The sequence below is a fragment of the Alligator mississippiensis genome, chromosome 12 (assembly GCF_030867095.1).
Source record: "Alligator mississippiensis isolate rAllMis1 chromosome 12, rAllMis1, whole genome shotgun sequence".
NCBI classification, from domain to species: Eukaryota; Metazoa; Chordata; order Crocodylia; family Alligatoridae; genus Alligator; species Alligator mississippiensis.
Window position 1 is genome coordinate 55146520 of NC_081835.1, and position 13529 is coordinate 55160048.

The 13529-nt window shown below is 47.0% G+C and overlaps 1 long non-coding RNA gene across 4 annotated transcripts in view; it reads left to right on the top strand.

The window, feature by feature from the left end:
- The window catches only part of LOC132244473 (uncharacterized), a 174612-nt gene that overhangs the window by 70132 nt on the left and 90951 nt on the right, over positions 1–13529 (top strand). For 3 of the 4 annotated variants that reach the window (XR_009455903.1, XR_009455904.1, XR_009455905.1), the window contains exons 1-2: positions 2188–2453; positions 3496–3619. This is a non-coding gene — a long non-coding RNA (uncharacterized LOC132244473). Of the gene's footprint in view, positions 1–2187; positions 2454–3495; positions 3620–13529 lie in introns of those variants that run through there. The other variant, XR_009455906.1, reaches the window with a different exon arrangement.

Consider the following 13529-nt stretch of genomic DNA (forward strand, 5'->3'; position numbering starts at 1 on the left):
AGAGCAGAAGACAGAGGTGGGCAAAACCCAACAGAGAGCGATTCCTCAGGTTAGTTTTGCATAGAATGGGGCAGGTTTGATTCCATGCTGTTTTATTCTGTGGTCCCATTTCATCCAGTCCCTCTTCCAAAAGCTACTGGGCTTGGATAAATGTTTCTGGTTGTTTCAGGTTCACCCCAAAGGACAGTTATTGGAGGGTCAATGATGAGTTGCTTACCCCTCTTCCCTGCCTATAGCAAAAGGGTGGATGCCTGTGGGGGATATGAGTGGGTTTAGGATGCTGTGGAAATGCTGCAGTGAGGGATCATCTGTGGTCACTTGCTGCAGGTACACGGTGTGTCTCACGGTAGATACAGAGATGCCGTGAGGCAAATGAGCTGGTCTGAGGGACGCCGATAAGCCTGAGCCTTCTTGAAGAGCAGCTCTTTGAAGGAGTCACATGACCCTGGAACTGGTGGCAGGAGATATGAAGGACCTTGAAAATTTACCCAAATGAAGGTCTGTTCCCTAATATCCTCAGGCTTAATTTTAACAGGGAGGCTGCATGTGCTAAAGGAGATAATAATCATTTGCTGCAGTATGCAAATGCACCAAGAGAATGCAGCTCCCTAGAAATTGGCTAGTTTTCCTATATTCCCGCAGTGATCACTTTTCTAACCAGGTGGCCACTGTTCCCCCTGTCTTCCCCAGTGAGATAGCTGCATCCCAGTACCTCTAGTCCCCTGACCCTCCTATGAAAATTGACAATGACAAAAGTGTGGCTCCCTATAAATGCTCCATCTGGAAGAGTCAGTGTGCCTATGTGCCTGTAGATGCAGTGAATTTAGCCAAGCCTGTTCCTTTCTCTACGTGCATTAGTGTTACTTTCTGTCTGGCTGTGTCCCTATATGCCTGTGTTTGGTCCCTTCGAGCTAGGATGCCTGAAGAATTGCAGTGATAGGTATGCTTCTGTAAGACTGTCTGTCTGTATTTATCCCCTTATGGCTGCATTTGCAACAGTGGGCTCATTTGTCTATGGATGTCTCTGTAAGCATGGGAGTAATGATTGTTTGGTTTTATTTTTTTTGTTAAATGTTTAGGGTTTTTTCCCCTTAAAATGCAATTTATTTATAATGAGGTCACTGCTGCCAGATGGTTCTGGTTCCCAGAATCAGCCTGGAACAGACTATCGACTGCAATGACCCAAATGGCAGCTCTACCAGCCACATGGGGACTTGGTTGGGACTGGAAACTCCATTTCTCCCTCTCTGCCTTCCAGCTCTTTTTCATTCATTCTGCTTGGGAACAGTCTGACCAGATTGTGCCCAAAATGCAATGACGTAGAGCAAGCCTGGAAATTGGAACTTCATCCCCAGCCCTGAGTTATCTGTGACTGCGGGGTGACAGGGAATGAATCCAGATTGGCTGGAGAGCCAAGCGTGCATCTGGTGTCGGAGAAATAATGTGGGGCCTGCTCAGGCACACTGGTTGGGAATATTGGGACTCCGCTAATTCCAGCTCCACCAATTCCATTGTACGAGCCCTGGTACCCCTTGCAGTTTCCACTTGGGACAGAAGCCTTCCTTTCTCCCTCCTACACTGGTGTGCGCTGATCTTCTGCCAGCCTCTCCCTGGTGTGTGTGTGTGGGGGGGAGGGGGGAGTTGGGTTAGACAGAAAATTGGGGAAGGCTGTGCTATATACATCTTCTAGCTGAACATACTTATTTGGTTGGACCGGGAGTGCCATGCATATGTGGGCTGTGGGCGGGAGTGGGGCAGGATCAGCTGTGCAGGACAGGTGGCGGAGGCCCGGGGAAGAGGGGTGGTGTTGGGAGGGGTGGCAGGCTAAGGTGAATTTTGGGGTGGCTATAGCCCTCCGAGCCCCTTCCTAGCTCGGCCCCTGCTTCTTCACTGCTCCAGACAGTCTGTTTTGCACTGAAGGCAGGGCGGAGGGTGAAAATGACTTTGGTATGCCCTTGACCTCCTTTGTCTGGTGAGTGTGAAGCTTGCCTAATTTATGTTCCAAAAAGCTTTGAATTCCTGAGAAGAAAAGCACTAGAGAAGTGCAAAGTATGATTAATCATTATTATTATTTCTATAAATTCTCACTATAGCCTCAGTTGGAAAACAGCAGCTATTTAGCCATGCTCATAAAGGCAGAAAGGACAGAGCACTGGGTCTGACTCACCCCTCCCCTTGGATCAGGAAAGCTCCACTCCTTTTGGTGCATTTATGCCTGATTAACACCAGAAGAATCAGGCCTGGGAATCTTTCCTTTCTGATCCCGTGGGCATGGATGACTAGCTGCTGTTCTTCACTGCTGGGGTACTCCAGTGATGGGAGACACAGCCCAGTATCCTGTGAATATGTCCATGCTGCCCCCTGCTATTCTGCCCTTCAAGGCAGAGATCTTAGGAGCTGCAGCTGCCTGGAAGCATCCTCACTGCCCCGTGTCTGGAGTCTGCAGAGTGTGAGTGAGTAGACAGGGCTTACTTTGTTTTTGTCTCAAGAGCAGTAGAGAGACCATGTGGACATCCGTCCCTATCCCTTCCCTGCCCCACTGGGGGGAGATGGGAACTGAGGCATGGAGTGGTGAAATGGCTTGCCCAAGGTCACACCATGGGCCTAACAGCGGTTCTGGGATTAGTGCCAATGCATCTGGACTCCCAGGAGACTGCTTTAAGCACGAGACTATCTCCGGTGCCGAGTGATTGTTTTTTCCCCTACCACTTCTCTGTGACTGATGTGAGTCTGCTTCAAATCACAGTCACTCTGACTTCTGCTATAAATCAAATACATCTCACCTCCAGAATGTCTTTCTCCCACCCCTGAGTGAATCGGGCTCCCTGGTGCTACTCGGCCAGGATGCTGAGTCAGCAACATTGCAATGCTCAAATACCTTTTACCTCCGTCCTTTCCCGCATCTGGCTGGTTGCCTTGGATGTTGTGTTTAGCCTCACCCGCCTGTGTGATGGGAGCCCAGGAAATCCCACTCCCCTCTCTCTCCCACTGTGAACATTGGTTTCCAAGGGGGAGAAGAGGAAGATGCTTTACCGGGAGCTCGCCCTGTTCATATATCACTGCCTAAATGCTGCCGACAAACAGCGAGATTCATTTCAGTGCCAGCCGACCATAAATTTATTTGCTTGTTAATGCAGCTTCCCCAGTTCATGTTTTCCCTAACTAGGAGCATCAAAATGTCAATCTGTCCTCAGGGGTGTATCAACCTCCTGAACTGAACTCAGTAACAAGATTAGAATCTGTGCCGCTGTGAAGTGCTGTCTGTCTCTCTCCCTCCCGTTCTTCCCCTCTCCCTTTCACTCACACACTCTTCTTCCCTTATCTGGTTTTTATCATGCGTTCTCCTGTTTTTTCTACCCCTTCATTTCTTTCTTCATCAATTCCCAATGACGCGAGGAGAATTGAGGCCCTCTGCGCCAAGCCCCCCTGTCTGTCTCAGTTAGCCTTCATTTCATCCTTTCTTTCTTTTATTCCTTCTCTTGCTTCCTTCCACAGGCCAGCCAGTGAGAGAAGGATTCAGAAAAGGTATTCCTAGATGGCCTACTCCTCTACAAGAAACTATAGGTTACATCCCATTAGCCCTTCCCACATGGATTTGAAGACGTACGTGTCAGAGAGGGTGAGTCCGGAGCAATCTGCAGTAGTTTCAATAGATGGCATGTTGTGCAGAACAGAGTGCCAGGGCCACTGGGGATAGGGCTAGTGCCCTGTCCATGTAGAGGTACATTGGGATGTCTGGTAAAGCTGGAGAGACAAGGTGAAGGGCAAGATGTCTCCATTCATAATAGGGGAGAGGTCACACTATGGTGGTTAGAGATCTGGCAGGTCACTCCTCCTACGGGGAGGGAAGGTTATGGAAGCAGGGTAACAAGAGGGTATGGGTATTAGAGCTATGGAAACAGGCTTCTCCTTGAGAAGGAGGAAGGAACCCTCTTAGGTATTAGAGATAAGAGGTGTGTCTACATGTGCATTAACATGCTTTAGTTAATGCTTATTAAATCTAGTACCTCCATTGTGACATACTAGGAGAATGCGCATTAGCTTGTCTTAATGCGCATTAACTAAAGAGCATGGGCATTTTTACACATGCAAGTGCTGGGCACTTTGAAAAGCACCCGGTGCTGATATGCTTGCAGTTGTATAAATGGTGAAATACACGTCAGCACTGAGAAAACGGCGGCAGCATGCTTTTGAACTAAAACTCATATAAGGTGTTTTAGTTCAAAAGCACACCGCTGCCATTTTTTGTGCGCTGACGCACATTTCACCACTTATACAACTGCATGCAACAAAGCACAGTGTGCGTCAGCTCATGTGTGTGGAGCAGACTCGATTAATCGAGTCTACTCCAAAGTAGCGGACCTCTGGCATGTCACGGGGCCAGAAAAGGATGTGTCTAAATGACCCACCGGTTTAAAATGATGCTTAATGCGCATTAGCCTATTTTAATGCACAATAACGAAAAAGCATGTTTTTTAGTGATGCTTTCATGCACATTAAAATAGGCTAATGCACATTAAAGTGCATGTGTAGATGCATGAGACATGACTACTTGTATTATGGGCAAAAGGCAACCTAGGAAGGGAAGGGTTAGAGATTTGGAAACTATCTCCTTCTTGGTGTAGAGAAGGGTATAATGAGATATTTCTCTGTTTGGGCAGTTGAGGAACTTGAGGTATGGAAACCCTGATAATATGGCACAAAGGGTGGGGAGTGTGTGCATGTGTATATGTGCGTGTGCATGGGTTGGGGGAGGGGGAAGGTCTCTCGCCTGGTCCCAGCACAACAGTCCAGTATCACTCCCTGCTGCCAACAGTGTTGCTTTTTATCTCACTTTATTTTTAAGTTTGATTTCCAGCCCCCTTTTTATTAACTTGTAGTCACCTGCCGTGGCAGTGAGGCGGTGTGCGTGATTAATGGCCCCTGAAACATTATCGAGTTTGAAAGGCTGCTTGTTTGAAATTTATACTGAATGTAGTTAGGAGGATTTTGTGCAGCTCGGCATTCATATCACAGCATAATTGCAAAGAGCAGATAATAAGGGCTCAGGCAAGAGGTGAGCAGCATGGAAGCAGCACTCCTATGCAACAAGCAATAACTGGAATCAATCAATACCTTGATCAGTGCTTCCTACGCCACTGAAAATCCTGCCCAAGAACAAGAACAAGATCTGTGTCCTCATTGCTTCATTATCCCATTTTTCCCCCATTGCTGCTGTGCAAACCCTGGCCAAGGCAACACACTTCCCTGCTGTTGTGGGGTGACAGCCTCTTTAAAGGGTGATGGCTTGATTATCACCTTTGACACAGCTTAGGTCACCTCCCCAAGTGGTGAAAATGAGCAAAATCATATGGCTGGCAGGCCATGCAGTCAAAGCAAGCCCTCTTAGGTGGAGACGTAACAGAAGTCTTTGGAGAGCTCTGGGCTTATTTGGGAGCTGGTGTCTGATAAAACGTGTGATATGATCTAGAGGAGCTCATCAGGCTGAAGTGAAAAGGTGGATCTTAAGGCAGGGGAAAACTGGGCTCAGGTGGGACTGAGAGACTCTTTTTGTATTTGTTGTGGATTTGGATAATTGGGGCGGGTTGGGCTTTCTTCACTGGCCTGTTTGGAGGGCTATGAGTTGCTTACTGTAGCAACCAAGCAGGGCTGGAAGTCCTCCAGCCTGAGTGCTGAGAAACTGAGGCAGCAGCAACTCCCTACAAGTTGGACAGGTTAGATGGTGCTGCTGTTCCTTCCCAGGGTCCATATCCCCCTTTCTAAGGGGAAGCTCAGGCATATTTCCTTAATAAATGCAAACCTCTTGAGGCAGGGCAGAGAAGAGGTGGCTGCAGGGGGAGATAGTGAGGCCTATGCAAGCATTGTGATGGATCTTGCATCTTTGCCCATGTTGTCCCACTGTGCCTAATCCTCACAAGCTAGGATCACCTCCATAGAAGAAAGAAAACACCGACAGTGAGAACTCTGGGATAACACCTCGCAGACGGGCATTTGTTTTTTCAGGTAGAGTTCAATGTCAGCACAAGAGCAGTTGGTTCTAAATTGTCCATGAATAAAGTTTGGCAGGAGATTAGAAGATGATTTCTATTGATCAGAGGAGTAAGGATCTGGAATTGACTTTCAGTAAAAGTGGTAAAGGGGCAAAAAGGCTTTAGGGTGGAGCTGGCATATCAGTGTGGTTTATGATGTGAGAGCAGAGACCTAGACTCACTGATCCAGGAAGTCCCTCCAGTTTTATTTCTTATGTTTCTTGAAAATGCCATCTCAGACCTGATGTCACTGACAGAGCCCCTTTCACCAACAAGAGCGCGTGGTTGCATTGGGGATTTTTTTGCACCAGTATAACTTTGCTCAGTATAAATGCTCTGAGCTGGTATGAAATGGGCATTTCAGAAGCCTGGCTGATGCTGACTGAGTGTATACTGAGCTGGCAGTAACTCTGTAAAGACTGAAAAATATTCCTGGCAAAATATGGGATTGTGTCAATCAACTTTTTTCCCCTAGAAAATTTAAATGTTGAGGAGTGTGGCTTTTTTTCCCCCCCTTCTCAGTGAGATGCTTCCAAATGCAATGCTTTGTTTTGATTGCAAATGTTGAATGTTGTTTAATTTTGACATGTCCAGATTGCTCTTTCTGGGGGAAGTTTTCCAATCTATGAAAATGCTGATGCTTCAACTTCTCCCTCTGTTTTGGGACAAACAGATACTGAATTTTTTTGTTTATGGCAATATTGAGGAATCCCTGGCACAGGTTAGGATCTTCCTGAGCAAACCCAGAACAAAAAGGCCTTCTGCCCTAAGGAATTTCCTCTTGAAGGTTGGGCATTCCAGTTTCTGAATAGCTCCAGTCTTATACTAGCACAACACAGCTCATTTGGGGGCTTATATTAAGTTACTGTAAAAAAAAAATTCTCCTAAAAAGCACTGAATGGGCAACATCCTACCCCTAGTGCTTCTTGCATTGTTCATCGCAAGCTCTTTGTGGTGGGGATTGCATCATCTTCTGCTTTTTGTACCTGTTGTTGGTGCTTAATTGATAAACTCTTCATCATTAATAAGAAGTGCAGTATGTGTCCACTCTGTAGAAGCCACTGGTATCTTCATTAGCAGAGAACTGCAGGGTAAATGTACAGTGGCCTTTGTGTGTGGGCCCAATTCCTTTAGCCTGGGACTGACAGGTCCGTGTTGGGTAGCTGGATATATCATTCCCCTTCTGGAGCTGATTCAGACTGCAGGCCAAAGGATTGCCAAGTCAGCACTAGATTAACTCTATATGAGTGGAAACAGGCTGCTGCCAGGGTAGGCACAGTGAGATCACAAGGGCAGGAAGAAGAAAGCTCAGTCTGTTGTCTTCTCTTATGGGCGATGAGGTTTCTCTTCTTGGCAGGAAGCACCATTTATTTTTATCAGGGCTGGCAGCTCACAAGCTGGACTAGGAACTAAAAAAAATGAGATCCTCCCACGCCTCGGCTGGCTAGAAGCAGGGAAAATTCTAAGTGTAAATTAGCCCTTCCTGATGGGAATACATTCACCCTTTGCAGCTTCCAGCCAGGCTTGTCTCAGACTCAGGGACACAGGCTCACCTGTTACAGGCAAAGCAACATCTGGAACCTGATCGGGATGGGCTCGTAGAAACCTCCCTTCAACTGCAGGGGTCAACGTGCTGCTGTCAGCACAGTACGTGTAGCAGGGAGACAGCCCCAGTGCACAAACCAATTTGGGTTGAATTGCATTGAAGGATGGCCGGTTGCCAACAGGCATGAACTGCCTAACAGCTTGAGCTGCTTTCATTCAGTCAGGCTGACACAGATACCTGTAGGAGACTATTTCTCCCTTTACAGCCACTGGGCATTGAATAACCTCTAGATCTATAAACTATCTCTGAATCAAGTATGATGAAATATCAGGGCTGTGGTTTCTTTCCCTGTACTAGGGGGACAGGGCCTGAGAAGCAAGCTGAAAATCTTGTTTTGGTTCTTCCAAAATGGAAGTTTTTTAACTTCCCCTCTTGTTTTTAGGCAGACAAGGTTCTTTGGGTAAATCTGATATCTTCCATTAGAGCAACTCAAATAGTTGGAAAAAATTCTTCTTTGCAAGCTTTTGGGTATAAATATCCTTTGTCAGGCTGTGGAAGCATCTGCAGCTGGTGTGGGCTCTTCCTGGATGGAATGAATAGTAAAGAAGCCAGAAGCTGGTATGCATGTAAGAAAGCTAGTCATTGAAGATGTAAATTGAGGAGATCCAAATCTCTAAATACAAAACTCTAAATCCCTAGACACATGCTCCTCAATTTATATCTTCACTGACCAGCTTTCTTGCATGCATACGAGCCTGTGGCTTTACTATTCATTCCACCCAGGAAGAGCACACACCAACTGCAGATGCTTCCTCAGCCTGAAGAAGGGTATTTATACCCGAAAGCTTGCAAAGGACAATTTTTTCAGCTATTTGAGTTGGTCTAATAAGAGATTGGATTTACCCAAAAAACCCTTATCTTCCTATGTCCTTAGACCAACATGGCTACAACCTATACCTCTTCTTTTCTTCTGACCTTTGAGGAAGAAGGGAAGGCTTTGTTTTTTCCTCCAAAATACTTTTTATTTGCATTGTTTTCTGACCAGTTCCTGTTTGGGGTCATCGCATATACCTAGCTTGAGACATTAATTCCTCACTTTTCCAAGCATGGGCTTCACCATTAAAAAGAAAGAATTAAGAAATGATTCTATCTTTGGGACTATGCCTTGATTTAGAGAAAAAGATTATGTTGAAGGCACTGGCGTCTCTCTGTAGGGTACAGAAGAGTCTGTCCTTTGAGCTGGCCTTCCCAGTTCTTCACTTTCACTGTTCATTGTCTCATTTTGGGCTCCCCTCTGCCAACAAATTGTTCCTAATCCCCCTCCCTAGATACAAATTTTGTAACATAACTAATTTATGAAATCATCCATTCGTGGTTTTGTCTCCCATTCCTTATGGGGGCATGTGTGGTGAAGTGGCTGGACTGAGATAATAGCTAAAGGTTCTCATAAACCTGAATGTCAGTCAGCTTTACCCTGTGACCGTAGGTGAGTCACTTGGCCATTTTGTACCTTGAGATAATTGGAAAACTAAGTAAAGAAAATAGCAAAGTGATCAGTGTGAGAAACAGATGCTGCATCTCAGTTGAGCTTTCCCGGGGTAAATAAATTACAGAGTTACTTTAAAGCATCTTTTTTTACTTGCATATAAACACAAGGAAATGAATGTCTCTTACATAATTGCTGCAAAAGGCCCAAAACAGCCATTTTCATTTGCCGTTTCATATTTCAATAAACTTTTATTTATTTTCATTTGTGTGAATTTTCCTGCTCATGAATGTGAAGGACTCAGTTCAGGCTTGTGAATGGCAGATGCGGTGCTGATCTTACTTAGGGTAGAGCAATGTGTGTACTCTTGGTTGGGACCTAACCTCCTAACTCGGTGCTGTTCCAGCTCTTGACCTTGCATGGGAAGACTGCCAGTTAGTTGCCGTATCTCTTCAGACATAATTACCTCACCCAAAACAAACATCGACCTGTTCTTAGGAGGGTTAGATGTTACCTTTGCCCTTCACCCCATTATTTTTTCTTGTCTTGTGCAAACCTAAGAAATTCACAGGGAAAGCATACTTATGTTAAATTAAACCCAGACATTGTTATCTTAACGATGCAACATAGGACCATTTGGTTTTCATAGACTTTCTTTTTCTAAGGCAGGAAACAAACAAACAAAAATGGAGGCTTTGACATGTTGGCTCATTTTTGTATTGGAATGAAAACTAGCGTGGTTCAAATAGTTCACAAAAAGTGAAAGCCTCCCCTTGATAGCAAACATCTCACTGCATGAATCTGAGCAGTGACTGAATTTAGATGTTCTCTTTACTCCCAAACTACTGGTCTCTCCTAGTTTTGACCAGAAACCCCGTTCAGAGACAGCTTCCCAAGAAAATGGACATATTTCTATAAAACGCATTTTGATTTCAACAAAGTTAAAAAAAAATGTTGGGAAAACATAAAAAGAAATGGCTTGTGAGCTGTGTCTCAGAGGGACTGTTTGCAGAATCCAGCCTGACCACCTGTATGCCAGGCCAAAGAACACCATCCAATTATTTCTGTGTCAAGCCCATCTCTGCTATGAGAGCGCTATTATATCTCTGAAGGAGGGAGGGGTTGGCACCCTGGGAATGATCATGCTTGTATTGCATGTTCCACTATGAAGGCAAACAAGCAGCAGACAGTCCTATCAGACTACAACCTCTTTCCACCCCTCCAGATCCCCTGCTCAAGGAGGGAGGTGTGTGATGGTGTAACTCCAGAGAAAATGTTGCACTGGGCTTTCATGCGCTGGATGCTGAATTTCTCTACACGTATGCAGATACAGTCTTAGAATAAACATTGGCAGTGCAAGCTGTGGCGGGCCAGTAGGGGGAGCTCCTGCATTGAGCCTTCTGCCTCACCATGCCCGTCCACCTTCTGGACTGCCCATGACTCTCCAGGAGCGCCTAAGCCCTGGCTGACTCCCTTTCAAGCCCAACCGCAGAGTCCGGGAGTAATGTATGCTGCCACCACTCCGAGAAGGGACTGTCTGGGGCCTGTGTCCTTGGGGAAACACAGGCCTAAGTGTCCTATGGGTACAAGACCCAATACAAGAACTTGGGGCACTTCCCCAAGTCAGGGGCCAAAAAGGATAGTCTCCCTTAGTCCACTGACTCCAGGGGCCTCCTGGGCATAATTAAACCCACCCCTCAATAAGTCTCCCACACTAGGTACAAAGGAGAACTTTATTGGTTACAGAGGGTAGGGTTTGAATAGGGTACAGGGTACAGCAATATCAGAGAAATCCAATAGAGCAAACTCCTGTGACTGGGGTAGCCTTTGATCTCGCATCTGAGTTACTGCAAGCTATATATCTAGTTGGATCTCAGGTAGCTTACTCACAAGTAGCATCCAGAGGCAGGTGGAGATTCCCTGTGGAGGCAAGCGGTTCCTGGATCATGAGTTTTGAGAGAGAGAGCAAGTTTCAGATGGTACAGCTCTTCTTTGTTCCTGAGTATCTCTCATGGCTGCTGCCCCCCCCCCCCCCCCCCGGGCAGTCCTTAACTTATATAGCCCTTGTGACCTCATTTACCTGGTCCAATGGAGGCCAGCACCTGTTGGCTGTCAGCCAACCAATTTGAAATACATCACTAGTTGCCAGACAGACTCTAGCCCACTGGGAAGGAAGCCCCTCACCCAAGTATGTGATGCCAGTCACGTAGGCAGAGGGAGCAGGTTTCCCCCCTCCCTCAGGAATGTATCCAGCTCAGGTTACCCAAAGAGTTAGGGTAAAGGTATGTATCCTCGGCTGGGCCCATCCTAATCAAAATAGTCACAGAGCAGAGTTTTTGGGGGAGAAACAAAGGTGGCTTTCTGCCACACAAGCATCCTACAAACTATCTTGTCCCACTGAAGTTGATGTCATTATTTGGTCCCTGAGGCCTCTCAATTGAGTTGACCAGTTGTAGCTACTGGTTTTCTTGTGGTATGGAAACTTTATTGGCAACCTGACTTAAGACTAACTCATCTCACAAGGTTCCAACCTTTGGGTATTTTCCATCTAGGCTGAATGATGCTTGGACATGAGGGGCTCTGTATCCCATTCCCAGTCCCCAATGTCATGCCGTCTACCAAGGAGCTGATATATTGTTTCTTGATGTCTCTTTCATCCATGAAGCCTAAGCTGTGGCTCCCGACTTCTGGGAGGCATCCCCATGAATGCATGCAAAGGCAAGGCCCTGTTGCAGGAGGATGAGGGGGTGGCAGTGGGGGAGTGAAGGCTGCTGGAGCGAAAGCTGTCCATATGGCTGTGGGCGTCCTTGTGACCGGTGCAATATGGAGCAGCTCAGTGTTTGATGAATGTTGTCATTAGTGTTTGTGGCACTTATGGGCCTCCATTTATCCTGAGTGACAGTGATTTATGGATGGGGCATGTATCCAGGTGAATAAAGAAGGAAGCAGGGAATAAGAGAGTACCCCGTCACCCAAATCTTATTTTTGTTAATGGCAGCCAGGAGACTGACACAGCATGAAGGAGCCTTCCCCCATGCTTCTTTCCCTGTCCTACAACACACAGCCCCCAAGAACACTACCCTTTGGTCACCATTCCTTCTCACCCAGCCCTCCTGCCAGCCCGGTGTCATCAGCCAACCTTTGCAGATCTTTCAGTCATCACAGGCTGTCCTGGCTTTGGGACAGGGGACTCCCTCAGCAGCACCTGGATATGTGGCTTTTAAAGGCCTCCTCCTTCTCCTTGCCTTCCCCTAGCTTCTTCCTGTTGCTCATGCTGAAGTTTGCTAGCGAAGGTGTGCTTGGAAAAAGAGCAGTAAGAGAGAAGAGGCAGGGAACTGGCTGAAGGACATTGCTCTGCCAGAGCCATTGCTACTGCCTCTGCTTGCACCTGTGAGGTTTCTGTCCAGACGAGACCACTCACCATCAAGGCTTCCACTCAGGGCCGGGTTTGGTGCTGTGGAGGCTGTGGCTTGTAGGTTCCTTCCAGTGGCAGCCAGACTGGGGGATGCCTGCGGTGTGAGTCAGGGTGTCAGAAGCTAGAAGCTGGGATCCAGACCGGCATCATGACTTGGGGATTGTGAACCAGGACTAGGAGCTAACAATCCAGGCAGAGGGGTCTGGGTAGGAATTGGGAGTAAGGAGCTGACACTCAGAAAACAGGGATCCCAACCAGAACAAGCAGCTAGCAGATGAGAACCCGAAAGTTAGGAGATAGAAGGCTGCAGGCAGGAACTGGGAGCCAGAAGCCCAAGGCTAGAGGGAACAGGCAAGGGAGCTACAGGAGGAGGTGGTGAGGCTCTAAAGCATCCTCTGCCATGAGGAGTTCATTGATTTGATGCTGGAGGAGACCTCTGGGACTGTGGAGGAAGAAACACTAGAGGCAGTGCTAGAAAAGAGAAAGGGCATGGACTCCCAGTAGGGTGGAAGATGGAAGCTTGTGACCTCTGGCAGCAAGCAGATACCTTCACCTTCTCCATGGAGTGTTCCCTCAGCAAATCTGCAGATGACATGAAGCTGGGGGGAGTAGTAGATACACTGGAGAGTAGGGCTAGGATTTAGAGTGACCTAGACAACTTGGAGGATTGGGCCAAAAGAAATCTCATGAGGTTCAACACGGACAAGTGCAAAGTCCTGCGTGTAGGATGGAACAATCCCATGCACTGGTTCAGGCTGGGGGCTGACTGGCTGGGCAGCAGTTCTGCAGAAAAGGACCTGTGGGTTACAGTGGACAATAAGCTGAATATGAGCCAACAGTGTGCCCTTTTTGCCAAGAAGGCTAATGGCATACTGGGCTGCATTGGGAGGAGTGTTGCCAGCAGATCAAGGGAAGTGATTATTTCCCTCTATTCGGCATGGGGGAAGCCACATCTGGAGTACTGTGTCCAGTTTTGGGCCTCCAACTACAGACAGGATGTAGACAAATTGGAGACAGTTCAGCAGAGGTCAAAGAAACTGGTGAGGGGGCTGG